The sequence below is a fragment of the Paramormyrops kingsleyae genome, chromosome 1, assembly GCF_048594095.1.
Source record: "Paramormyrops kingsleyae isolate MSU_618 chromosome 1, PKINGS_0.4, whole genome shotgun sequence".
Lineage (NCBI taxonomy): Eukaryota > Metazoa > Chordata > Actinopteri > Osteoglossiformes > Mormyridae > Paramormyrops > Paramormyrops kingsleyae.
The window spans coordinates 74,106,767-74,133,721 of NC_132797.1; the positions used below are offsets into that span (position 1 = coordinate 74,106,767).

General features: G+C 41.3%; 1 long non-coding RNA gene across 1 annotated transcript; it reads left to right on the forward strand.

Annotated features, from left to right (window-relative positions):
• The first annotated feature begins 16,850 nt into the window (after positions 1–16,850).
• Positions 16,851–26,611, forward strand: LOC140578332 (uncharacterized). The gene is made up of 7 exons (XR_011982436.1): positions 16,851–16,990; positions 18,673–18,870; positions 21,165–21,211; positions 21,597–21,917; positions 22,110–22,371; positions 24,054–24,251; positions 26,561–26,611. It is a non-coding gene; the product is annotated as an uncharacterized lncRNA (long non-coding RNA).
• The last annotated feature ends 344 nt before the right edge of the window (positions 26,612–26,955 follow it).

Below are 26,955 nucleotides of genomic sequence, written 5' to 3' on the forward strand. Positions count from 1 at the left end.
AGTTTGTGGCTGAGTTTGTTCCTAAGTGCTTCCACTTTGTAATAATACCACTTACAGTTGACCATGAAATATCTAGAGAAGAATTTTGACAAAGTGAGTTATTGCAAAGGTGGCATCCTATGACAGTACCAAGCTTGAATTCACTGAGCTCTTCAGAATGACCCATTCTTTCACATATGTTTGTAACCCTGACTGTACACCCGTGGCAATGGGTCTGAATGAAACACCTGAATTCAATTATTAAGAGGTGCGTCCCAATACTTTGGTACAACTTTGCTTAGGATTACCTAGCAAGTTTTTGCTCCTGCAGTTCATCAAATAGAGCATTGCGTCAACACCGCAAATCAAGGCCCTTCCCTTCACTGTAAATGGCTGTAGATAAAAACGTCAGATTATCTGATTGATGAATGTGTACATTTTTGATTCGCGGGTTACATCCGGGTTTACAGCATATGTAGGTGTTCAGCATTCCCATATTCTCCGTTCGTAGATTATGCTGAGGTGAGTGGAGAGGCGCCCCTTGGTACTAACCCTGCAGATGCTTCTTTGAAATGAGGACAGAGGTGCCAGTGACGCGCAGAGCCGGTGTTGCGCGCAGGTTAACCTCAAGCCTTTCCGCATCGGCGGCGAGGAGGCGCGCTCACACGGAGGCGTTCAAAGGTTGGGGGAATATCTGTCTCTTACTTTCCGGGAACCTGCTGGTGCAGTAACCTTTTACCAGATATTACAAAAAACACCTACAATCATTACCATTTTACCCTCTCGACCGTAGTATTTGACAGAAGAATGGATGATTGACATTTCGGATTTAAGAAGACCAAAAGAGCTACGCAAGGACATAATAATAGGTAAGTCTAAGTAAATCTTTACTTATGTTTTATTTAGTAATTAGCGATCATGGTTGTTCTTTTGTTTATTGTAAAATTTAATGTCACTGAATGGGTCATAACTTTACTGTATTCATTATAGAAACACGGATTTCGTTCGTCCTTCTAAGTTTATAATGTTGTGTATAATGTGATAGGCAGAGTATCAAAACTGGATGATGTATATACTGTACAAACACAGTTCCGTAATTAAACCTCCGTTCGGGTTATCGATCGGCTTCTTCGTTGATACGAATTTTGGAAAGTGAGCTGGTACCTTATTTTACTAGTCATTAAATACTAACGTGAATTTTGTCTTTATATTTAAATGTAATTGCTATGTATGCAGGCTACCTGGCCGCGCAAATTAAAGACATTAAAGTTTTTCAGACATTATTGTTCCCTTGAGTTCATAACTAATCCTGTCTTCTGTAAAAACGAAACCTCTCCTGAGCCGCCCGTCCTGCCGATGGGTAAAATGTTCATCGCATCTACTTGCACTTGTCTTTGAGGGCTTTGCTGTGCATTTAATTGTCACTGCGCTACACCAGCGAGGAAACTGCAGACTTCTGGCTAAATGACGGGACTGACACTCGCACGTCTGGCTGTTTGATAATCGCTGTTTATTTGCAGAGTAGATTTTACCTATCAATCGAGAACAACCCGCGACCCAAAACCAAATAAGTGGCTGGATGGGTGAATTGGTGGATAAATCTGGGGATTCATCTGGGGATTTCCATTCAAAACACGGTAATCTGACTTTCTGATAACTTCGAAATTTCCTCCGGATCTTACCGAAAATTTCACTCGTTAAAACCTTCGTTGGGACAATAAAGGTAAGTAGAATTATTCTTCAAACTATGATAATTATATTTCTTAGTTAGTTTATTGTATTTAGGCGTATTTTGAGCAAAATTTATCAATCAGCAGTTCACTTTTTTGGATCTGCCGCGAAAGCCGGCCATGTTTTGTGGTGAACAGTGCAGCAAGAGCCGAAAATAGCATGCTTTTCAGCATGGAATTTACAGCTTTAAAATGATGTGAAGGCTTTTAAATGAGGTTATATGTGTTTATGAATATATATTCTTGTAATAAAATGGAGTAGATACCCATCGCTTGCTTTTGTAACACAGATGATTGATAATTTTGAATGGGTTGGAAAGGCTAGAAATAGTTGCATATTGTCTTTTCAGTTACCTTTAACATGAAGAGAAAACGTAATCCTCCACAACCAGCACGGGCTGGCATAGCAAGGCAGCATCTCAAAGACTTATTTTCTTCAACTCCCGGAGATCAGACAGTTCTGAACGGGCACATACTGCATATTTACCTGTACCTTTTGATACTTTACTATGGACAATGCTTTTCAAATGTATTATTATTGAATGGATTATAATGATAACACAAAGTACTTTTTAATTTGATGCTGTGGACTCTTTGAAAAGACATTCTTTGTATTATTCACTACATACATTCTCCGGTGAGTATTAATTGACAGACAAATAAATTAAATAATTATTTGTTTTATTTTCAGTGTATCTGAGACTGTTAGGCAAGGAATAAGCTTTCTAATGATACCTAGTTTATTAAAATCTGATAAACAATAACTAAGTGGACGTTAATAAGCCTTAATTGGCGTTACAAAATATCCTATAACTTTCTTGCCATTCATCACAGAAAGAAGTTCTTGGTATCATTGGAAAGGTCTTATCAAGCCCTTTCTTCTGGTGCTATTTTTGTAACTTTGTAAATCCAACAACTTTGAAATTTTTTGTGACATACCAAATTATAAGTACCTGGCGCCGTGATGTTTTGTAAGCTTACAATCCGATGTAAAATGTTGCATTCTTTCACTTTCAGTGGAGAGATGTTTTGCAAAATGAGAGATTTCTACCATGCATACTAGCGAGCTGGTCGCCAGCTCATCCGCAGGATGTTTGTGGGGCAGGTGACAGAGCAGTGGAGCGGTGAGAATTTCCGCTCCTCGCTCACGAGGCTGTTGGCTCCGCCCGCTCCTCCGCTCTAATTCGCACTAAGCCGCTCCGCTCAACACCACTCCTCGCTCCACTAAAATTTCCTCCCGCTCCAGTCAAATCGCTCCACGCTCACTCCAGTTTAAAAGAGGGACAAATAATCTGCATGCCTAACAAATGTCACCTTAAACCGATGCCTTATATCATAAAGAAATGATATGTAATTGCTCACATATCAGAACAGAACAGAAAATATTTATTTTTAAACAATTACATATAGGCAACAACGGACAGGTTTGGCAATGGCATTCCACACAAAATAGGCTTAAAAATAAAGGAAACAGTGGGCTTAATAGCCTAAAGAATATGCAGGCTAAGCGCATCCACGTTTTAAATTCCTGTTATTTTCTGTTGATGCTGCTGCTGCGTCTATCTCTATAAAATAAAATTTCACTGAGCGTTACGTGATTTTACAAATCCTATTAGACCTAATTTGAATGACAAACTAATTTATTTGATTACCAAATTATAGGCTTTTATACTTTTATTTACTTTATAGACTTGATATGTTAGAACCATATAAAACTTGCTCACGTTTTGCTCTGGCCTCCGCGTGTTCGTGTAGCACACTCATGTTTCCGAGAAAGGTCTTTTTAGATTCCAAAGCGGATCTAAATCTTGATAATTGTATACAGGGTTCGAAATTAACACCCGCCAAATGCGGGTTAAAAATCATTTTGGCGGGTATTGATAAAAACTTACCGGCCAGTTTGGCCGGTGATGCATGAACCAATCATGCAAATCATGTCAGAGACGCTCTGGGTCGTTTGTCCCCTCCGTCCTACATTTTTTTTTTTATTGAGTACAAAAATAATTGAATACAACAAGTTGTCATTAGTTCGTGTACAAAAAAAAAGAATTACAGTATGGAAGGCTCAACACAATCCAACCATATTAGATTCCATGCAATGTGTATAACAAAATATTCCAAGAATCTCCGTCCTACATTTCACATGAACGCTACACTACTGGTGACGTTTTAGATACCTTTGGCAGCAGCGCGCAGATACTGTACAGATTCGGTTTGCGGGTCCAATCAACGACGAGAGCGCGAAAATACAAACAAGAAATAGGAAATATCGGATGAGCAAAGAGGACTGAGCTGGACAGCGAAATAAGCTAAAATCAAAATGCTGCGGTGGTTAGGACAGACGTCAGGATCAGGAAGAGGTGAGAAGAGGAAGGAGGCAGAAGATGAAAATGTTGACAGAGCGTGCGAAACAAAGAGAAGGAAGTTTAATTGTAAATGGCGGACAGGTCGTCATTGGCTTGTGTTTGATAGTAAAGATGCGGTCATGTTTTGTCAGATTTGCCGTGAGTAGCCTACACGAAAGAAAAAAAATAAAACTAAGTTTCGTGGTGGGGATGTATAGTTAAGTTTATAACAGTTTATAACTGTATAGTTTGTTGTGCGTTTTTCATGCACTGTTAATAAAATGATCAAATTTTCATTCAGTGGCATTCATAATCTCTTATTTTCACCACGTAAAAATTTGTCAAATGGAAATTCTGGTTGGCTGGTAACTTCAGAAAGTTACCAGCCACTTTGGCTGGTGATCAAAAAAGTTAATTTCGAACCCTGATTGTATAGATGAATTCTGGGAAGATTTGCGCACGCCTCAGAATCGTAGTGTGAGCGGTATCGGAGCGAAATTGGAGCGAGACAGAGCGACCGCTCCAGTCTTAATTAAAAAGCCGCTCCGCGCTCTGACCAAATTTCGCCCGCTCCGTTCCTCGCTCACGCTCCGCTCCACTCCGCTCACATGCTCTGATCAGAAGGTTGGTAAAACGAGGTGGTGGATTTCTTTGATGTCAGCAAATTCTTTACTGGATGCATGAAATAAGGTATCGGCTCACGTCATTATCACGTTATGACATGACCGCTTCAGTGTGTAATAACTATTATTGAATAATACTTCTGTTCCACGAGAGGAATCTGGCTTTTTTTTGTTATACGCCTGTTTGTTGTGGGTATGTGTATATATGAGGCAGGTCTCTGCTGACTGTACAGTACATGTACGGAACAAATGCTTTATCCATAGATATAATTCATACATTAAAAAGTGTAAATATAAAAATCACTAATCAGAACATAACAATGTATGAAGGCTTATCCCAGTAAAATATTATTTTACATTTTGCATGCTACATATTATACACATTTTTGCCACATTTTGAAGGGCCATATACTGTATATATATACACTCACCTAAAGGATTATTAGGAACACCATACTAATACGGTGTTTGACCCCCTTTCGCCTTCAGAACTGCCTTAATTCTACGTGGCATTGATTCAACAAGGTGCTGAAAGCATTCTTTAGAAATGTTGGCCCATATTGATAGGATATCTTCTTGCAGTTGATGGAGATTTGTGGGATGCACATCCAGGGCACGAAGCTCCCGTTCCACCACATCCCAAAGATGCTCTATTGGGTTGAGATCTGGTGACTGTGGGGGCCATTTTAGTACAGTGAACTCATTGTCATGTTCTAGAAACCAATTTGAAATGATTCGAGCTTTGTGACATGGTGCATTATCCTGCTGGAAGTAGCCATCAGAGGATGGGTACATGGTGGTCATAAAGGGATGGACATGGTCAGAAACAATGCTCAGGTAGGCCGTGGCATTTAAACGATGCCCAATTGGCACTAAGGGGCCTAAAGTGTGCCAAGAAAACATCCCCCACACCATTACACCACCACCACCAGCCTGCACAGTGGTAACAAGGCATGATGGATCCATGTTCTCATTCTGTTTACGCCAAATTCTGACTCTACCATTTGAATGTCTCAACAGAAATCGAGACTCATCAGACCAGGCAACATTTTTCCAGTCTTCAACTGTCCAATTTTGGTGAGCTCGTGCAAATTGTAGCCTCTTTTTCCTATTTGTAGTGGAGATGAGTGGTACCCGGTGGGGTCTTCTGCTGTTGTAGCCCATCCGCCTCAAGGTTGTGCGTGTTGTGGCTTCACAAATGCTTTGCTGCATACCTCGGTTGTAACGAGTGGTTATTTCAGTCAAAGTTGCTCTTCTATCAGCTTGAATCAGTCGGCCCATTCTCCTCTGACCTCTAGCATCAACAAGGCATTTTCGCCCACAGGACTGCCGCATACTGGATGTTTTTCCCTTTGCACACCATTCTTTGTAAACCCTAGAAATGGTTGTGCGTGAAAATCCCAGTAACTGAGCAGATTGTGAAATACTCAGACCGGCCCGTCCGGCACCAACAACCATGCCACGCTCAAAATTGCTTAAATCACCTTTCTTTCCCATTCTGACATTCAGTTTGGAGTTCAGGAGATTGTCTTGACCAGGACCACACCCCTAAATGCATTGAAGCAACTGCCATGTGATTGGTTGATTAGATAATTGCATTAATGAGAAATTGAACAGGTGTTCCTAATAATCCTTTAGGTGAGTGTGTATATATATATATATATATATATATATATATATATATATATAATTACAAACTGGACAAGATTGTTGCCATGATGCTTTGAGTCGATACATTTTAATCATAAATACACTGAGTAAGCAGCAAAGTTAATGCAATTACTTTGTGAAGCAACACTGTAAAAATGGTGTGGCAGTTACTGAGCAGTCAAGGCATCAGTATTAATGGATATGTGCTACGTGTGTTAATCACTCATTCAAAACAGCAAAAGTCACCTGACTTTTTGAACAAAATACTGACAAAGCAAAGGCTCTCCTGATTATTCCGGAATGTTTACATCCACCTTCCAGCCCCTGATCCAGTGCTGGGTTGTGTGGGGCCTGGAGTCTGTACCAGGAGGCACAGGGCAGAAGACAGGGGACACCCCCTCTGGGGTGCGGACTATCTATAAAGGTGTGGGAACACTGATCCAAGCAGGGAGAGCAGTACGAGAGCCGCCTTTGGAGTCCTGTCATCAGTGCTGTCTGAGTCTCCGGGGATCATTATGTCAGTGGTGGGTTTAGCTGAAAGAGTGAAGAATCAATACAGATACATAAGAAAAGCAGGAATCTCTGGATAAACAGGAGAATGTTGGTAAATATAAAGCAACTTGCTCAGTGCTCCAAATGTGACAAAAACCGGCCACAGTACCTACGCAACTACTGAATGGTGTACAGAGCACAGTAGGTAGGGTTACACTGTCAGTGTGCAGCAGACAAAAGTTAGTTTTCCATACATTTACTTTTTTCAGTTTTGGTTGCATCTGTGAGTGATCATGAGTCTGTACCAAAAAAAAAATTCTAAAATTTTTGTACACTGACCTTTGATTTGCAGGTTAACGTCACGCTGAAGGTTTTCACTTATTATGAAGCATGAATACAGTCCAGCATCAGAGCTGCTAAGATTAGTAAGAAGGAGGGAAAAATTGCCCTTGCTGTACTCTGCAGGAAAAGCACTTGCTCTGCCCTTGACTTGCGGGTCCTGGTTCTGTAGATCATCGGCTCCATTTATAACACCGTAGACATTCCTATTGTCCCCAAAGCGCCAGTAGACAGTTGGCTGTGCTGTATCACTGGGACGGCCGACACAGGGCAGGAGGACATCCTCCCCCATGTAACCATTCACCAGCTCACCTGCCAGGACTAAACGCAAATGGGGAATTTCACTAAACAATGCAAAGCAGAAATGTAGTGCTTTTAGAAATAGTACAAAGAGTAAAAAATGCTAAATATTCAGTATTACGTAAGTCAGAGTTCCCTGATAGGCAGCTGTGTGACAAATCTGGCCATAACCATTAGCCCCCAGCCCCCACATCGTATATTACCTGTGTGAGACAGGAATGTCAGGAACCACAACCAGGAAGAGCCACATCTGAAAGACAAATTTGAGCAGCAAACACTTTCAGTATCTCACGTGATACTTCAGTATACAGCTGGGTGATATAAATGATATACAGTAGTGACTTATTTTCTGGGTACATCTGGCAGAGGCTCTTGTTTGCCGGAGCTTTAACTCGCACCTCTGGCAGAATTCCAACTGCATACCGGGGGAGGTTGGGGACATTGAATCTGAATGGACACTGTTCCAGACCTACATTGTGGAAGCGGCCATATGGAGCTGTGGCTGTAGGGTGGTCAGTGCATTGTGGCGGTAACCCCCGTACCCGATGGTGGACACCAGAGGTGAGGGGGGCTGTCAAGCTGAAGAAGGAGGCCTACCAGGAATTATTAGCCCAGGGGTCTCCGGAGGCAGCTGACGGGTACTGGCAGGCCAGGCGGAACGCGGCTCGGGCGGTCACAGAAGCAAAAACCCAGGCGTGGGAGGAGTTCGGTGAGGCCATGGAAAGTGACTTTCGGTCGGCCTCAAAAAGGGGGAGGGGGAAGCAGCTCCTGGTTCCTACTATTTATAGTGGGGAGGGGGTGCTGTTGACCTCACCTGGGGACATCACCCGGAGGTGGAAGGAATACTTTGAGGACCTCCTCAACCCTGCCTCAGATACATCTATGCACACTGCCTTTGAGACATCTGAGGGCACAGAGCCTGAGGGTGCTGGGGGGGGCTTGCCCATCACTGGGGCTGAGGTGGCCAGGGTGGTTAAAGAGCTCCGTGGTGGGCGGGCCCCAGGGGTGGACGAGATCCGCCCAGAGTACCTGAAGGCTCTGGATGTTGTGGGGCTGTCGTGGCTGACACGCCTTCTCAACAGTGCGTGGAGGTCAGGGACAGTGCCACTGGATTGGCAGACCGGGGTGGTGGTCCCCTTATTTAAGAAGGGGGACCGGAGGGTGTGTTCCAACTACAGGGGGATCACACTTCTCAGCCTCCCTGGGAAAGTCTATTCCGGGGTACTGGAGAGGAGGGTGAGATCGATAGTCGAATCTCGGATTCAGGAGGAACAATGCGGTTTTCGTCCTGGCCGTGGAACACTGGACCAGCTTTATACCCTTGCAAGGGTACTGGAGGGGGCCTGGGAGTTTGCCTATCCAGTCTACATGTGTTTTGTGGATTTGGAAAAGGCTTACGACCGGGTTCCCCGAGGTGCTCTGTGGGGGGTGCTTCGGGAGTATGGGGTCCGGGGTCCGCTGTTGTGGGCGATTCGGTCCCTGTACGAACGGAGCAGAAGCTTGGTCCGCATTGCCGGTAATAAGTCGGACGTGTTCCCGGTGCGTGTTGGGCTCCGCCAGGGCTGCCCTAAGTCATCGGTCCTGTTTATAATATTTATGGACAGGATTTCTAGGCGCAGCCAGGGTGTGGAGGGTGTCCAGTTTGGTGGCCTCAGGATTGCCTCGCTGCTTTTTGCAGACGATGTCGTCCTGTTGGCTTCATCTGCTGGGGATCTCCAGCAGGCACTGGGGCGGTTCGCAGCCGAGTGCGAAGCGGCTGGGATGAGGATTAGCACCTCCAAGTCCGAGACCATGGTTCTCAGCCGGAAACAGGTGAATTGCCCTCTTCAGGTCAGGGAAGTGGTACTGCCTCAAGTGGAGGAGTTCAGGTATCTCGGGGTCTTGTTCACGAGTGAAGGTAGGCGAGATCGGGAGCTGGACAGACAAATCGGAGCGGCGTCTACAGTTTTGCAGGCGCTTAACCAGTTCGTCGTGGCTAAGAAAGAACTGAGCCGGAAAGCAAAGCTCTCGATCTATTGGTCTATCTTCGTCCCTACCCTCACCTATAGTCATGAGCTATGGGTAATGACCGAAAGAATGAGATCACGAATACAGGCGGCCGAAATGAGGTTTCTCCGCAGGGTGTCTGGGTTCTCCCTTAGGGATAGGGTGAGAAGTTCGGATATGCAGGAGGGTCTCAGAGTAGAACCGCTGCTTCTCCACATCAAAAGGAGCTAGCTGAGCGCATGCATTACTTCCAAATTTTGAAACATTTGATGCAGGTGACTTTGTATGTTTGCATTGTCCTATTGTACATGGGTGTGTGTCCAGTGATGGACCGGCATCGGGTCCATGGTGCTCAGTGCCAATTCCGCACACGCCGGGACTCGGTACTGCTTAAGCGAGGGGCGAAGGAGGATTTTTGGCTGACAGCCCACCTCTCTCGGAAGGTCCAGGAGGCTCCTGTGAACTGAAAGCAGCTCCCTGACACCCGGGAATGATGGGCATTGTCCCGTAAATCTGTCCACAGAGATTATAATCATTATAATGTTATTCCACAACTCAGCAGAAAAACAGGCAAGAAGTTCAGAAAGTATGACTGTAACAGTCCTCCACGCAAATCCCACTGACTATCTATAAAGGTGTGAGAACACTGATCCAAGCAGGGAGAGCAGTACGAGAGCCGCCTTTGGAGTCCTGTCATCAGTGCTGTCTGAGTCTCCGGGGATCATTATGTCAGTGGTGGGTTTAGCTGAAAGAGTGAAGAATCAATACAGATTCATAAGAAAAGCAGGAATCTCTGGATAAACAGGAGAATGTTGGTAAATATAAAGCAACTTGCTCACAGCTAAAGACTACAACCAAAAATAGGGGGGACATTATCTTCATTTGTTATTAATTCATTAATAGAACTCACCAGTACTCAGCAAAAACTATGAAATTGCAATGCAAAATGAAAGGAGGGTATCTAGTGTTCATTTGAAAAATATGTGTCTGAAAAACACAAAATGAAAATGATTGCACATTAACATTTGACTTACAGGTTAACTTCATGCAGAAAGCTTTCCCTGATTATGCAGCGTAAATGCACTGCATCAGTGCTGTGACGATTAGCAGTAAGCAGGGAACAATTGCCCTTACTGTACTCTGCAGGAACAGCACTTGCTCTGCCTTTGAACTGGAAGAGCTGGTTTTGTAGATCATCTGTTCCATGTTAAACATCGTAGACATTCCTGTAGTTCCTGAAATGCCAATACAGTTGGCTGTGATGTATTGCTGAGATGGCTGACATCCTCCCCAATGTAACCATCTTTGAGAATAATTATAAAGAATATGAACTACTATGTGTACAAATATTAACCTTAAACTGGCACAGCAGAACAATATCGGGAGTAGTGGCCCTTGGGTTTGTGCCGTTGATAGAATTTAGTCCTCTGGGAAAAATTATTAGGGATCCCTAATGGGTGATTTTACTGATTTTGTTTCAGCTGCGGAGTTTCTCTTTAAATCCAACATTTTAAAATGATCCTAACAATATTACATTATAGGGCTGCGCAATATGACGATACATATCGGATGGCGAAATAAAAACGTCTATCAAATAAAAACGTCTATCCGTCTATCATTATGCTCTATCATTTATTTGAATACCTTGTTTACGGCAACATTTGTTTATCATTTGGATGAAGGTTTGCAATGTTACATGCCACCACATGGGGTGTGGCAATTGTAAGTTTTTTTTGGACTTTATTATTTATAACACAAATATGTACCATGATCCACAAATGTTTAACTATTCACAAATATATATTTTGGGTTTGTGTAAAATTATAGTGTTTCCACACCTTTATAGATGGGGACACGCCCTTTGGGGTGCGGACTGTCTTGTGACCTGTGCTTCCTGATACAGACTGATTGACTGACCTTTCATTATCTATCTCTGTGCTGATTGACTGTGCATTATTGGTCTCTGTGCTGATTGACTGTGCATTGTCTCTGTGCTGAATGACCGAATGTGCATTATCTGTCTCTGTGCTGATTGAATGATTGACTCGTGCATTATCAGTCTCTATGCTTAATGACTGAGTAATTTAAGTAAGGTTTACACCTTTACATGTTTAATTGCTCAGTAACTGCCACCCCATTTTATTGTGTTGCTCCACAAAGTAGTTGCATGTACTTTGCTACTTGTGCTCATTTCATTTCTAAATAAAATGTATTTACGATTAAAGCCACATGTCAACAGCCATGTCCAGCTGTAGCTTCATACATATCTGTCTGTAATGACTGAAAGCCCTCAGTGTCTCTGCTTAACTGTTTTTGAAAAACTTTGCAAAATATCTAGTATATACAGTGTAAAACATCTTTTAAAAAGAGACATGGATTTTTACCGAGAAAGCCATCATAAACCTTGTCATGTCCTGATTATTATATCTATGGACAGAGAATGATGAATGTCTACAAATGTAAGGAAATTGTAAGCAAATATTCAGTTTTACATTTTAGACATTGCATGGCAAATCATTTGAATCCATTTAAATAATGTGTGATCAGAACATGGTCTGCAGTATAAGATAAATTCTGATCCCATGGGGAAATTCTTATGCATACAGGATCAAGGTACATAGAGCACAGACAGAACACACATAGTGTCGAGATCGCTGTCGGACAAGCAGGCAGGACGCGGGGAAATGATCAAGCAGGCAAGCGAAGATCCACGAAGACGGGTTTATTCAGGACAGGCAGGACAACACGGTTACCAACATTAATGACGGATCTCGGGATACTGACACAGAAGCGGACTAAATACACAAGACAAGCAGGAAAGAACGGGTAACAGGCAGGGGCGCCGTAAGGGGGAGGAAAGCTAGGACGATTCCAAGGGCCCCTGAGTGACAGGGGCCCTAAAAAATTAGGAAAATAACTGGATTGGTTTGGACTGGGGGGCCTAATATGATATGCTTTCATGGGGCCCAAAATCTCTAGCAACGCCCCTGGTAACAGGTGATAACAATCGGTAATCACACGAGGTAACGAGGTGGGCGTGGCAGACATCGGGATCGAACGGAGCGGATCGTGACACATAAGAGTGCAAACAAAAAAGTACATGGTACGCAAATAGAATATCCTGAAAAACAGAATATCAAGGAAATAAAGAAGTAAAATTACGGATGACATAGAGTGCTCACAGAAAGTCTTGGAACACTTGCTTAATTCAGTAAAAATATTGCAAATTTATTGTTATAAATTGAATAATTACTTTATTAATTTATTTCCAAAATAAAATATCACATTTGAAAAATCTAGCAGTTTTAAGTAAAACATGCCTTTGACATTGTAATACATTGAATCCCAAATTATATTTTTAAAATAGCTGTTCTGAGTTAAAAAGTTCATTGACAAGCAGTCTGATTGGGTGCTTTTTAATTAGCACATTTACACTAACATAAAGCACCAAACATTCATGTTATCTCTTTGGGAGCCAGTGACAATTGCTATTACCAGCAAAACAGAAAGAACTAAATGAAGAAAATGTCAAGAAAATTATGACAATAAATAGAAAATGTCTGTGTGATATATATTATATATAGTTGTGTCTGGAGGAGAACCTGATCCCCACAAACGCTACCTGAGGGTGTCGACCGTGTGCATGCAGAGCAGCCGGCAAGCTTCAGACGAACCCACATCCTGCCCCCAAGTACACCGAGGCCCACGGCCTAACAGAGCAAGCGGCTGGGTGGAGGCACGATGTCATCATGTAATCGGTCACAACATTAACACGTGAGTGGAAATTAATTAATGAAAATGGTAACATGCTGTCTACTAACTTCAGAAACAGACATGCTGTTTATGAACAAAACAGGACAAATACCTGTCACATAAACATAAGGAGGGGCAGTGCAGTGGTGCAGCGCTGCTCTCTCACACCTCTGGGTCCAAGGTTTGAGTCTCTAATAAAAAAAATCCATGGCTCCATGTTTATGGAGTTTTCATGTCCTCCCCATGTCGTCATGGGTTATTCTGTGCCTTGAATCTGTAGCTTCTGAAATAGGCTCCAAATGACCCTGAAAAGGACAAGCAGGTATAGATGATGGATGGAATATTTAGCTTTAAATTGTGAAGATATTTAATAATGCCCAACATAGACATCGTGGGGGGTGGAGTTAAAATTCGCCAGCTGCTGGGGTGGGGGTGCCGGTGAAATTTGCACGGAGGGATGTGACAGTAATACTTGCCGAACCTCTTCCCTATTTCTCTGCTGCATTGTGGTATAACATTATAACAAATTACTCTCTGTGGACAGATATCCGGGACACTGCCCTATGGAGTTAATTTTGTGCCAAAAAAAAATAATAATTCAAAAGCAAAAAAAAAATTCAAAAGCAAAGAAAAGCATTCCAGAAGCAAAACAAATTAGAGAAGAAGGGGAAAAAATGATTTTATTCAACTTTTTTGATATTTGGAAAATATATTTTCATTCTGATACTTAATGATTTGCTTGCGGTTTTCAAAATTTTGATTAATACTTTTGGCACAAAATTAACTCCATACTGCCCATCATTCCCGGGTGTCAGGGAGCTGCTTTCAGTTCACAGGAGCCTCCTGGACCTTCCGAGAGAGGTGGGCTGTCGGCCAAAAATCCTCCTTCGCCCCTCGCTTAACCAGTACCGAGTCCCGGCGTGTGCAGAATTGGCACTGAGCACTATGGACCCGATGCCGGTCCATCACTGGAAACACACCCATGTACAATGAGCTATTTAGACACACAGTCACCTGAATCCATTTTTTCAAAATTTGGAAGAAATGCATGAGCTCAGCTGAAAAACAAAGGATAATACGCATTGCGTCCTTACGTCACAACACACGGCGTAATACGTAATACGTGCTTCTTCCTGGACTTTGGACAAACAAAAGAATCATTAGCCTAAAAAAACAAATAATATAAGATCTATATGTAATCTTAGTTTAATATAGATCATATATTTCATCTGTATTAAAAGGAGACTATTACTACATAATGTGGATTAGGTAGGTACGTCTTTCACATGACATGGTATAAATAGCATAGCCACACCCAATGCTAGTTCATAAACCGTACGGTCTGGAGTTTCCAGATAAATAGTTAAGTAGATGCTTTACTGTAATGTTTTATAAAATAAATTTGTTTAAATGTTTAACCTGTTTAAAATAACAGATGGCGGGTTCGGCTAGCTGTAAAACTCGTGGTATGTTCCAAACCCTTCGACTACTTCCTGTTAGAAATGTGTAGCTGTTGTTTTCATAATAAAGAAGCTTAACTTTTATAAATTTCTGTCATGAATTAGAATTTGTTATCCTTTTTAATAATGTAGGTACAGATTTACCTACCCGTATTTAAGTTGCTTTTTCTCCCTTGATAATAGCTAACTTAATTGGTCATGTTGTAAATTGTTAATAGAAATTCAGGACCTATCACACAGAATCACAGTTTGTAGACACACTGTAGTAACAGTGTTTGTAGGTTTAATATAATTACCACTGTCAATGCGTGTGGGTGGTTTGTGGCTCTGTACCTGTGACTGGAAGGTCATGGGTTCAAATCCCGTGACTGACTAAGGCCCAATCCCAAACTATACCCTCGACACTTTGCCTTCATGTCGAGTCACGCCTTATGCACTTAAACTGAAGGAAATTGTCACAAGAAAGATTTGAGACAGACTTGCCCTCGCAGAACCTTTTTACAGTCCTCTTTACCGGAAAGAGGAAATGCATTACGTAGTGATTTGACACAATGGATCCATCAAGAAGCTGTATTGTCAGTTTTTGAAATTTCTTCTTTGCTAGATATCCCATGGTCAACTGTAAGTTGGATTATTGCAAAGTGGAAGCGTTTAGGAAAAACAGAGACCATGTAAAATAACAGGCGCATAGTGTGTGAAGGTTGCCAACGTTCAATATAGGTTTAATATAATTAGCACTGCCAATGCTTGTGGGTGGTTTGTGGCTCTACCTGTGACCAGAAGGTCATGGGTTCAAATCCTGTGACTGACAAAATGAGCCCTTGAGCCCTTAACCCCAGTTCCTGATGGGACTATCTGGCCCTGCTCTCAGTTGTACCTCTCTTTGAGAAGGCGTGTTTGCTAAATATGTAAATTTTAAAGTTTTTGAGCTGTAGACCTTAGGCTTATGTGTGCCTAAAAGCTCTGTTTCTTATTGACAGTTTATTAAAGTTTCTCATTTTTTATCATTAAATCGTATATGACAATGAGTCAGTAAATCGTTTATATTGCGCAGCCCTGTATTAAAGTATCATATGATACTGAAAGTGTTTGTTGTGTAAATTTGTCTTTCAGATGTGGCTCTTCCTGGTTGGGGGTCCTGACATTCCTGTCTCACAGAGGTAATGTATAAACCAAGGCCGTAGCCCCCATTATGATGTAATATTGTTACAGTGGTTTTGTTTAAAATGGTTTATTTATAGAGAAACTCTGCAGCTGAAATAAAATCAACAAAATCCCACATCAGGGATCCCTAATAATTTTTCCCAGAGGACAAAATTCTATCAACAGCACAAAGCCAAGGGCTACTGAACCCGATATTATTTGTTTTTTTTTTTTATCCCGATTTAACACCAATACATTTTTTAGAGGGGGGGCTGACAATTACATTTCCTGAGCAGGGGGGTGGGGGGTGGGGGCTGATGATTATATCTAGATTTGTCACGTGGGCCACCTATTACGGAACCTACACTACATTTTTGCTTTGCATTGTTGTGTGAAATTCTGCATTTGCGTTTAGTCCTGGCAGGTGAGCTGGTGAATGGTTACATGGGGGAGGATGTCCTCCTGCCCTGTGTCGGCCGTCCCAGTGATACAGCACAGCCAACTGTCTACTGGCGCTTTGGGGACAATAGGATTGTCTACGATGTTATAAATGGAGCCGATGATCTACAGAATCAGGACCCGCAAGTCAAGGGCAGAGCAAGTGCTTTTCCTGCAGAGTACAGCAAGGGCAATTTTTCCCTCCTTCTTACTAATCTTAGCAGCTCTGATGCTGGAAAGTATTCATGCTTCATAATAAGTGAAAACCTTCAGCGTGACGTTAACCTGCAAGTCAAAGGTCAGTGTACAAAAATTTTAGATTTTTTATTTTGGTACAGACTGTCTCCGACTCACAACCACTCGCACATGCAGCCAAAATTTAAAAAAAAGTAAACGTATGGAAACATAAGTTTTGTCTGGCTGTACACTCCAGTTTATAAAGAGATTCCTGTTTTTCTTATGTATCTGTATTGATTCTTCACTCTTTCAGCTAAACCCACCACTGACATAATGATCCCCGGAGACTCAGACAGCACTGATGACAGGACTCCAAAGGCGGCTCTCGTACTGCTCTCCCTGCTTGGATCAGTGTTCCCACACCTTTATAGATAGTCCGCACCCCAGAGGGGGTGTCCCCTGTCTTCTGCCCTGTGCCTCCTGATACAGACTCCAGACCCCCCACAAACCGGCATTGGATCAGGGGCTGGAAGGTGGATGTAAACATTCCGGAATAATCAGAGAGCCTTTGCCTTGTCAGTATATAGGTGACTTTTTGCTTGGCCGAGCAGATTGTAATTATGTTATGTGTCCCTATACTTAGGGAATAAGACACTGTGCATTATCTGTCTGCCGAATGACTGATTGACTGTGCATTATCGGTCCCTGTGCTTAATGACTGAGTAATTAAAGTAAGGTTTACACCTTTAGGTGTTAAATTACTCAGTAACTGCCACTCTGTTTTATTGTGTTGCTCCACAAAGTAGTTGCATGTACTTTGCTACTTGTGCTCATTTCATTTCTAAATAAAATTTATTTACGATTAAAGCCACACGCCAACAGCCACGTCCAGCTGTAGCTTCATACATATCTCTCTGTAATGACTGAAAGCCCTCAGTGTCTCTGCTTAACTGTTTTTGAAAAACTTTGCAAAATATCTAGTATATACAGTGTAAAACATCTTTTAAAAAGAGACATGGATTTTTACAGAGAAAGCCATCATAAACCTTGTCATGTCCTGATTATTATATCTATGGACAGAGAATGATGAATGTCTGCTCTACAAAAGTAAGGAAATTGTAAGCAAATATTCAGTTTTACATTTTAGACATCGCATGGCAAATCATTTGAATATTTAAATAATGTGTGATCAGAACATGGTCTGAAAATCGGACATCTGATGTGAAAATACAGTGCTGTCACTGAAATAGACTACAGTATAAGATAAGATTAACTTTATTGATTCCAGGGGGAAACTCTTATGCATACAGCATCAAGTTCCATAGAGCACAGACAGAACACACATAGCACATAGAGTACAAACAAAACGTAGTGCAAACAAAAAAGTACATGCTACGCAAATAGAATATCCTGAAAAACAGAATATCAAGGAAATAAAGAAGTAAAATTATGGATGATATGGAGTGCTCACAGAAAGTCTTGGAACACTTGCTTAATTCAGTAAAAAAATATTGCAAATTTTTGGGTTTTAAGGCAAAAATCAATGTTTTATTCATTTATTTCCAAAATAAAATATCACAAAAACAACTAACAGTTTTAAGTAAAACATGCCTTTGACGTTGTAATACATTGAAATCCAAATTATATTTCTAAAAGAGCTGTTTGGAGTTAAAAAGTTCATTGAGAAGCAGTTTGATTGGGTGCTTTTTAATTAGCACATTTACACTAACATAAAGCACCAAACATTCATGTTTAGTATCTCTTTGGGAGCCAGTGACAATTGCAAATACCAGCAAAACGGCAAGAACTAAATGAGTCAGTCAAAAAAATTATGACAATAAATAGAAAATGTCTGTGTGATATATATTATATATATTATAGGATATGTGCAGATATGTTAAACATTGCTTGTCAGCGGACTTTTGTTATGAAACCAAAATATTTGTTACATTTTTACAGAATTATGCAAGTGTCCCAAGACTTTCTGTGAGCACTGTATCTGCAATTAAAGATTGATAGGACTTTTACTATTGCAATGATGGGATGCGTTTTGACATGTTATATTTAACTGTATAAAATGTCCCTGCTTGGTTCTGCTATATCCATTGATTCATGTTTTAACTTTTTTACTTAAGCAGGTATTTTATACTGTAACACTGCGCTTTATGTACACAGAACAATCGCAGTGATGTATACAAAAATACTATCCTTGCAATTTAGGTAACAGCGTTTTCTTTTTTGTGTTCATAATATTCAGTCCTAGTTGTGTCTGGAGGAGAACCTGATCCCCACAAACGCTACCTCAGGGTGTCGACCGTGTGCATGCAGAGCAGCCGGCAAGCTTCAGACGAACCCACATCCTGCCCCCAAGTACACCGAGGCCCACGGTCTAACAGAGCAAGCAGCTGGGTGGAGGCACGATGTCATCATGTAATCGGTCACAGCATTAACCCATGTGAGTGGAAATTAATTAATGAAAATGGTAACATGCTGTCTACTAACTTCAGACATAGACATGCTGTTTATGAACAAAACAGGACAAATACCTGTCACATAAACATAAGGAGGGGCAGTGCAGTGGTGTAGTACTGCTCTCTCATACCTCTGGGTCCAAGGTTTGAGTCTCTAATAAAAAAAATCCATGGCTCCATGTTTATGGAGTTTTCATGTCCTCCCCATGTCGTCATGGGTTATTCTGTGCCTTGAATCTGTAGCTTCTGAAATAGGCTCCAAATGACCATGAAAAGGACAAGCAGGTATAGATGATGGATGGAATATTTAGCTTTATGGGCAGTGGTGGCTTGATGGTTAGGGTAGCGCACTTGTAATTGAAAGATTGCAGGTTCAAATCCCCCACCAGCAAGTCACCACTGAGGTACCCTGAGCAAGGTACCGTCCCCAAGCACTGCTCCCCGGGTGCTGAATTAGCTGCCCCCTGCTATGTCACGAAAGTCACATATGGGTCAAATGCAGACAGGGGCGCTGTAAAGGGGGGGTAAACGATGACGATTCTCGGGGCCCATGACTGAGAGGGGGCCCAGAGAAGCCCCCAATAAAAAAAGTCTCAGCTGTGTTGGGGGCCCTGTCAAAATTCTTTTCATGGGGCCCAAAATCCTTAGCAGTGCCCCTGAATGCAGAGGTCACATTTCGTTCTTGCGCACTGTGTGCTGTGGTGTGTTGACAATGACCATTGATCACTAAATTCTAATTCTAATTCTTTAAATTGTGAAGATATTTAATAATGCCCAACATAGACATCGTGGGGGGTGGAGTTCAAATTCGCCAGCCGCTGGGATGGGGGTGCCGGTGAAATTTGCACGGAGGGATGTGACAGTAATACTTGCCGAACCTCTTTCCATGGAGCTGCTTTCAGTTCACAGGAGCCTCCCGGACCTTCCGAGAGAGGTGGGCTGTCAGCCAAAAATCCTCCTTCGCCCCTCGCTTAAGCAGTACCGAGTCCCGGCGTGTGCGGAATTGGCACTGAGCACCATGGACATGTTGCCGGTCAATCACTGGACACACATCCATGTACAATAGGACAATGCAAACATACAAAGTCACCTGCATCAAATGTTTCAAAATTTGGAAGAAATGCATGAGCTCAGCTGAAAAACAAAGGATAATACGCATTGCGTCCTTACGTCACAACACACGGCGTAATACGTAATACGTGCTTCTTCCTGGACTTTGGACGAACATAAGAATCATTTGCCTAAAAAACCAAATAATATAAGATCTATATGTAATTTTAGTTTAATATAGATCATATATTTCATCTGTATTAAAAGGAGACTATTACTACATAATGTGGATTAGGTAGGTACGTCTTTCACATGACATGGCGTAAATAGCATAGCCACACCTAAAGCTAGACTATGAACCTTATGGTCTGGAATTTCCAGATAAATACTAAAGTAAATAACATAGGTACACCCAAAGCTAGTTCATAAACCGTACGGTCTGGAGTTTCCAGATAAATACTAAAGTAGATGCTTTACTTTAATGTTTTATAAAATAAATTTGTTTAAATGTTTAACCTGTTTAAAATAACAGATGGCGGGTTCGGCTAGCTGTAAAACTTGTGGTATGTTCCAAACCCTTCGACTACTTCCCGGTAGAAATGTGTAGCTGTTGTTTTCATAATGAAGTTTAACTTTTATAAATTTCTGTCATGAATTAGAATTTGTTATCCTTTCTAATAATGTAGGTACAGATTTCCATACCTGTATTTAAGTTGCTTATTCTCGCTTGCTAATAGCTAACTTAATTGGTCGTGTTGTAAATAGTTAATAGAAATTCAGGACCTATCACACGGAATCACAGTTTGTAGACACATTGTATTAACAGTGTTTGTAGGTTTAATATAATTTGCACTGTCAATGCTTGTGGGTGGTTTGTGGCTCTACCTGTGACCAGAAGGTCATGGGTTCAAATCCTGTGACTGACAAAATGAGCCCTTGAGCCCTTAACCCCAGTTCCTGATGGGACTATCTGGCCCTGCTCTCAGTTGTACCTCTCTTTGAGAAGGCATGTCTGCTAAATATGTAAATGTTTAAGTTTTTGAGCTGTAGACCTTAGGCTTATGTGTGCCTAAAAGCTCTGTTTCTTATTGACAGTTTATTAAAGTTTCTCATTTTTTATCATTAAATCGTATATGACAATGAGTCAGTAAATTGTTTATATTGCGCAGCCATGTATTAAAGTATCATATGATACTGAAAGTGTTTGTTGTGTAAATTTGTCTTTCAGATATGGCTCTTCCTGGTTGGGGGTCCTGACATTCCTGTCTCACACAGGTAATGTACAAACCAAGGCCGTAGCCCCCATTATGATATAATATTGTTACAGTGGTTTTGTTTAAAATGGTTTATTTAAAGAGAAACTCTGCAGCTGAAATAAAATCAACAAAATCCCACATCAGGGATCCCTAATAATTTTTCCCAGAGGACAAAATTCTATCAACAGCACAAAGCCAAGGGCCACTGAACCCAATATTATTATTTTTTTATCCCGGTTTAACACCAATACATTTTCTAGAGGGGGGGCTGACAATTACATTTCCTGAGCAGGGGGGTGGGGGTTGATGATTATATCTAGATTTGTCACGTGGGCCACCTATTACGGAACCTACACTACATTTCTGCTTTGCATTGTTGTGTGAAATTCCCCATTTGCGTTTAGTCCTGGCAGGTGAGCTGGTGAATGGTTACATGGGGGAGGATGTCCTCCTGCCCTGTGTCGGCCGTCCCAGTGATACAGCACAGCCAACTGTCTACTGGCGCTTTGGGGACAATAGGATTGTCTACGATGTTATAAATGGAGCCGATGATCTACAGAATCAGGACCCGCAAGTCAAGGGCAGAGCAAGTGCTTTTCCTGCAGAGTACAGCAAGGGCAATTTTTCCCTCCTTCTTACTAATCTTAGCAGCTCTGATGCTGGAAAGTATTCATGCTTCATAATAAGTGAAAACCTTCAGCGTGACGTTAACCTGCAAGTCAAAGGTCAGTGTACTAAAATTTTAGATTTTTTATTTTGGTACAGACTGTCTCCGACTCACAACCACTCGCACATGCAGCCAAAATTTAAAAAAAAGTAAACGTATGGAAACATAAGTTTTGGCTGGCTGTACACTCCAGTTTATAAAGAGATTCCTGTTTTTCTTATGTATCTGTATTGATTCTTCACTCTTTCAGCTAAACCCACCACTGACATAATGATCCCCGGAGACTCAGACAGCACTGATGACAGGACTCCAAAGGCGGCTCTCGTACTGCTCTCCCTGCTTGGATCAGTGTTCCCACACCTTTAGAGATAGTCCGCACCCCAGAGGGGGTGTCCCCTGTCTTCTGCCCTGTGCCTCCTGATACAGACTCCAGACCCCCCACAAACCGGCATTGGATCAGGGGCTGGAAGGTGGATGTAAACATTCCGGAATAATCAGAGAGCCTTTGCCTTGTCAGTATATAGGTGACTTTTTGCTTGGCCGAGCAGATTGTAATTATGTTATGTGTCCCTATACTTAGGGAATAAGACACTGTGCATTATCTGTCTGCCGAATGACTGATTGACTGTGCATTATCGGTCCCTGTGCTTAATGACTGAGTAATTAAAGTAAGGTTTACACCTTTAGGTGTTAAATTACTCAGTAACTGCCACTCTGTTTTATTGTGTTGCTCCACAAAGTAGTTGCATGTACTTTGCTACTTGTGCTCATTTCATTTCTAAATAAAATTTATTTACGATTAAAGCCACACGCCAACAGCCACGTCCAGCTGTAGCTTCATACATATCTCTCTGTAATGACTGAAAGCCCTCAGTGTCTCTGCTTAACTGTTTTTGAAAAACTTTGCAAAATATCTAGTATATACAGTGTAAAACATCTTTTAAAAAGAGACATGGATTTTTACAGAGAAAGCCATCATAAACCTTGTCATGTCCTGATTATTATATCTATGGACAGAGAATGATGAATGTCTGCTCTACAAAAGTAAGGAAATTGTAAGCAAATATTCAGTTTTACATTTTAGACATCGCATGGCAAATCATTTGAATATTTAAATAATGTGTGATCAGAACATGGTCTGAAAATCGGACATCTGATGTGAAAATACAGTGCTGTCACTGAAATAGACTACAGTATAAGATAAGATTAACTTTATTGATTCCAGGGGGAAACTCTTATGCATACAGCATCAAGTTCCATAGAGCACAGACAGAACACACATAGCACATAGAGTACAAACAAAACGTAGTGCAAACAAAAAAGTACATGCTACGCAAATAGAATATCCTGAAAAACAGAATATCAAGGAAATAAAGAAGTAAAATTATGGATGATATGGAGTGCTCACAGAAAGTCTTGGAACACTTGCTTAATTCAGTAAAAAAATATTGCAAATTTTTGGGTTTTAAGGCAAAAATCAATGTTTTATTCATTTATTTCCAAAATAAAATATCACAAAAACAACTAACAGTTTTAAGTAAAACATGCCTTTGACGTTGTAATACATTGAAATCCAAATTATATTTCTAAAAGAGCTGTTTGGAGTTAAAAAGTTCATTGAGAAGCAGTTTGATTGGGTGCTTTTTAATTAGCACATTTACACTAACATAAAGCACCAAACATTCATGTTTAGTATCTCTTTGGGAGCCAGTGACAATTGCAAATACCAGCAAAACGGCAAGAACTAAATGAGTCAGTCAAAAAAATTATGACAATAAATAGAAAATGTCTGTGTGATATATATTATATATATTATAGGATATGTGCAGATATGTTAAACATTGCTTGTCAGCGGACTTTTGTTATGAAACCAAAATATTTGTTACATTTTTACAGAATTATGCAAGTGTCCCAAGACTTTCTGTGAGCACTGTATCTGCAATTAAAGATTGATAGGACTTTTACTATTGCAATGATGGGATGCGTTTTGACATGTTATATTTAACTGTATAAAATGTCCCTGCTTGGTTCTGCTATATCCATTGATTCATGTTTTAACTTTTTTACTTAAGCAGGTATTTTATACTGTAACACTGCGCTTTATGTACACAGAACAATCGCAGTGATGTATACAAAAATACTATCCTTGCAATTTAGGTAACAGCGTTTTCTTTTTTGTGTTCATAATATTCAGTCCTAGTTGTGTCTGGAGGAGAACCTGATCCCCACAAACGCTACCTCAGGGTGTCGACCGTGTGCATGCAGAGCAGCCGGCAAGCTTCAGACGAACCCACATCCTGCCCCCAAGTACACCGAGGCCCATGGTCTAACAGAGCAAGCGGCTGGGTGGAGGCACGATGTCATCATGTAATCGGTCACAGCATTAACCCATGTGAGTGGAAATTAATTAATGAAAATGGTAACATGCTGTCTACTAACTTCAGACATAGACATGCTGTTTATGAACAAAACAGGACAAATACCTGTCACATAAACATAAGGAGGGGCAGTGCAGTGGTGTAGTACTGCTCTCTCATACCTCTGGGTCCAAGGTTTGAGTCTCTAATAAAAAAAATCCATGGCTCCATGTTTATGGAGTTTTCATGTCCTCCCCATGTCGTCATGGGTTATTCTGTGCCTTGAATCTGTAGCTTCTGAAATAGGCTCCAAATGACCATGAAAAGGACAAGCAGGTATAGATGATGGATGGAATATTTAGCTTTATGGGCAGTGGTGGCTTGATGGTTAGGGTAGCGCACTTGTAATTGAAAGATTGCAGGTTCGAATCCCCCACCAGCAAGTCACCACTGTTTTGTTCATGTGGCTTGATGGTTAGGGTAGCGCACTTGTAATTGAAAGATTGCAGGTTCGAATCCCCAACCAGCAAGTCACCACTGAGGTACCCTGAGTAAGGTACTGTCCCCAAGCACTGCTCCCCGGGTGCTGAATTAGCTGCCCCCTGCTATGTCACGAAAGTCACATATGGGTCAAATGCAGACAGGGGCGCTGTAAAGGGGGGGTAAACGATGACGATTCTCGGGGCCCATGACTGAGAGGGGGCCCAGAGAAGCCCCCAATAAAAAAAGTCTCAGCTGTGTTGGGGGCCCTGTCAAGATTCTTTTCATGGGGCCCAAAATCCTTAGCAGCGCCCCTGAATGCAGAGGTCACATTTCGATGTTGCGCACTGTGTGCTGTGGTGTGTTGACAATGACCACTGATCACTAAATTCTAATTCTAATTCTTTAAATTGTGAAGATATTTAATAATGCCCAACATAGATATCGTGGGGGGTGGAGTTAAAATTCGCCAGCCACTGGGATGGGGGTGCCGGTGAAATTTGCACGGAGGGATGTGACAGTAATACTTGCCGAACCTCTTTCCAAGGAGTTGCTTTCAGTTCACAGGAGCCTCCCGGACCTTCCGAGAGAGGTGGGCTGTCAGCCAAAAATCCTCCTTCGCCCCTCGCTTAAGCAGTACCGAGTCCCGGCGTGTGCGGAATTGGCACTGAGCACCATGGACATGTTGCCGGTCCATCACTGGACACACACCCATGTACAATAGGACAATGCAAACATACAAAGTCACCTGCATCAAATGTTTCAAAATTTGGAAGAAATGCATGAGCTCAGCTGAAAAACAAAGGATAATACGCATTGCGTCCTACGTCACAACACACGGCGTAATACGTAATACGTGCTTCTTCCTGGACTTTGGACGAACATAAGAATCATTTGCCTAAAAAACCAAATAATATAAGATCTATATGTAATTTTAGTTTAATATAGATCATATATTTCATCTGTATTAAAAGGAGACTATTAATACATAATGTGGATTAGGTAGGTACGTCTTTCACATGACATGGCGTAAATAGCATAGCCACACCTAAAGCTAGACTATAAACCTTATGGTCTGGAATTTCCAGATAAATACTAAAGTACATGCTTTACTGTAATGTTTTATAAAATAAATTTGTTTAAATGTTTAACCTGTTTAAAATAACAGATGGCGGGTACGGCTAGCTGTAAAACTCGTGGTATGTTCCAAACCCTTCGAATACTTCCCGGTAGAAATGTGTAGCTGTTGTTTTCATAATGAAGTTTAACTTTTATAAATTTCTGTCATGAATTAGAATTTGTTATCCTTTCTAATAATGTAGGTAAAGATTTCCATACCTGTATTTAAGTTGCTTATTCTCGCTTGCTAATAGCTAACTTAATTGGTCGTGTTGTAAATAGTTAATAGAAATTCAGGACCTATCACACGGAATCACAGTTTGTAGACACATTGTATTAACAGTGTTTGTAGGTTTAATATAATTAGCACTGTCAATGCTTGTGGGTGGTTTGTGGCTCTACCTGTGACCAGAAGGTCATGGGTTCAAATCCTGTGACTGACAAAATGAGCCCTTGAGCCCTTAACCCCAGTTCCTGATGGGACTATCTGGCCCTGCTCTCAGTTGTACCTCTCTTTGAGAAGGCATGTCTGCTAAATATGTAAATTTTTAAGTTTTTCAGCTGTAGACCTTAGGTTTATGTGTGCCTAAAAGCTCTGTTTCTTATTGACAGTTTATTAAAGTTTCTCATTTTTTATCATTAAATCGTATATGACAATGAGTCAGTAAATCGTTTATATTGCGCAGCCCTGTATTAAAGTATCATATGATACTGAAAGTGTTTGTTGTGTAAATTTGTCTTTCAGATGTGGCTCTTCCTGGTTGGGGGTCCTGACATTCCTGTCTCACAGAGGTAATGTACAAACCAAGGCCGTAGCCCCCATTATGATATAATATTGTTACAGTGGTTTTGTTTAAAATGGTTTATTTAAAGAGAAACTCTGCAGCTGAAATAAAATCAACAAAATCCCACATCAGGGATCCCTAATAATTTTTCCCAGAGGACAAAATTCTATAAACAGCACAAAGCCAAGGGCCACTGAACCCAATATTATTATTTTTTTTATCCCGGTTTAACACCAATACATTTTCTAGAGGGGGGGCTGACAATTACATTTCCTGAGCAGGGGGGTGGGGGTTGATGATTATATCTAGATTTGTCACGTGGGCCACCTATTACGGAACCTACACTACATTTTTG